Genomic DNA, 2193 nt, shown 5'->3' with positions numbered 1-2193 from the left:
ATCGGCGTGAACTAGACTCTTTCCGTGTTAAGCCTGGGGTTGGAATCTTGTTTTGTGGAGCCCTGATGGCTAGTAGTCACTGCACTCGGCTGGCTCACTGCGACTGGCTTGGAGTAACCCTTATTGTATACGCTCGCATTGTTCACCTCATTTTCTTTCCTTCTCGGAGCTGATCTCTTGGCACTTTCTCCCGTTTCAATTTTCCCACATCTTATCGCGTTTTCTATCATCTTCCCAAACATCACTATGTCTAAGAAGCTCTTAGTAATGCTTCCCAACATGTGGTTAATGAATGGGGCCTTCAGGGTATTGATAAAAAGCATGGTCGTTTCCTTCTCCAAGAGAGGTGGTTGGACTTGCATCGCTATTTCCCTCCATTGTTGGGCATACTGCCTGAAGCTCTCACTTGGCTTCTTTTCCATGTTCTGTAATGTAATTCTGTCGGGTGCTATGTCTGTCGCGTGACCGTATTATCTCATGAAAGCTTGAGCCATGTCTTTCCACGAACCAATTTGGGCATGACTTAGCTGGTTATACCATTTGGCCTCAGACCCGATCAGACTGTCTTGGAAATAGTGAATTAATAGTTGATCATTGTTAATATATCCTGTCATTCTTCGATAGAACATCGTTATGTGAGCCTCAGGGCAACTAGTCCTGTTGTACTTTTCAAACTCTAGGGTTTTAATTTTTGGTGGGAGCACCAAATCTGGGACCAAGCTTAAGTCCTTAGTGTCGATCCCACAACGGTAATCAGCAGTCTTCATTGCTTTGAATTTCTCTTCAAGCCATTTACACTGGTCATCGAGTTGGTTTGCCAAGTCTACTTTTCCTTTCTCCATTTCTGCCACTTCATCAAGGTCTGGGACAATTGGATTAGTTAGATTATCCTCGGGATTAGAGCCCGAGCCCATAGGAAAGTTCATCGGTGTCGAGGCACCAGCCTGATATTGCTGGGGCCTAATAGAGACAGGTACCGCTTGTGGGTACACCTATGGATGTGTCTGGTCATTGATAGGAGTAAAACTTGAGGGATAGGGCGGGTCTTCATTATCGTTTCCCTGAATTGATCGCAGTGCTCTTCCCTTTTTCACATTCCTTTGCCAACAACTATGCCAATTGACTTATCATATTATTCTGGGGTTCTTGCATTTGTTCCCTCATGTCGTGTTGGATTCTAGCTAACTGTTCTTACATCTGAGCTTGCAGTTGATCTTGCATATCTCTTTGCATTTGTTCTAATCTTTCTAGTCTTTGATCCATTAGTTTAGTTTTACAACGGGTGTTGTAGCTGTGTTCGGTTGGTTGATTCTTGTTGGTTTCCAGATTAACTGAAATAATTTTGTTTAATCAGGGTCTTTTCGTGAAATTTAATGTATATGATGAAATGCATTGCAAATGAATGAATGCAAAAAGAGGCGTTGATTCTGATTCAATTTCATTAGAAGAACTTTACTAGAAGAAAATTTTCTTTACATAGAACGGATGATTACATATACGACTTTCCCCTAATGCCCAAAGCCTTAACCTTCCTAAGAAGCCAAGCTAAGTTTCGGCCTCGATCTGATTCTGACTCGTACTTTAAGCTTTATACATCAGCCTAAACCACCAAGGTTTGCAAATGATCGGCTACCTCTCGAACTTGAGCCACAGCTTCGCCCATGACATAATCTCTATCTCTGATCTGATCTTGAGAGCGATGAAGTTGTTTCCTGCAATGGTCGTTGTTTACCTCAAGAAGCTCCACTCGAATTTTGCTATCCCGTAGTGCAGTCTCGAGTTCCTCTACTTTTCCCTTCAACTCCTCGATCCTGCTCAGACTAGCCTTCAGCTCAATTACGGAGTTACGGCTACAATGTTGATGTAGTGATCTTTCCAATTCAGCCACTCGAGCTCGTAACTTCTCCTTTTCGCTTTGGCTTTCTAACAAACTCTTTTTCATAGTGTCCTCTCGTACTCGGACATCTTGAAACCTCTTCTCCCAATGATCGGCTCTAGTCTTTTCCTCTTTAATCTCTTGACGCCATTGCTCTGACGTTTTACCTAAACCAGCAGTTCTTATCGACATACGTAGCTTTTTGTAATCAGTTTTCAAACTATCCAAATCTTCTTCGGCCTTGTTTTTTCCCTTCCTTAACTTCTCGGCCTCTAGCTTGTGGATATCAACGTCCAATCCCAACTTCATCTTCTCCT

This window comes from Gossypium arboreum, chromosome 11 (assembly GCF_025698485.1).
Source record: "Gossypium arboreum isolate Shixiya-1 chromosome 11, ASM2569848v2, whole genome shotgun sequence".
In the NCBI taxonomy this organism is placed as follows: domain Eukaryota; kingdom Viridiplantae; phylum Streptophyta; class Magnoliopsida; order Malvales; family Malvaceae; genus Gossypium; species Gossypium arboreum.
The sequence above is the reverse complement of the archived record's forward strand: the minus strand, read 5'-3'. Positions refer to the sequence as shown.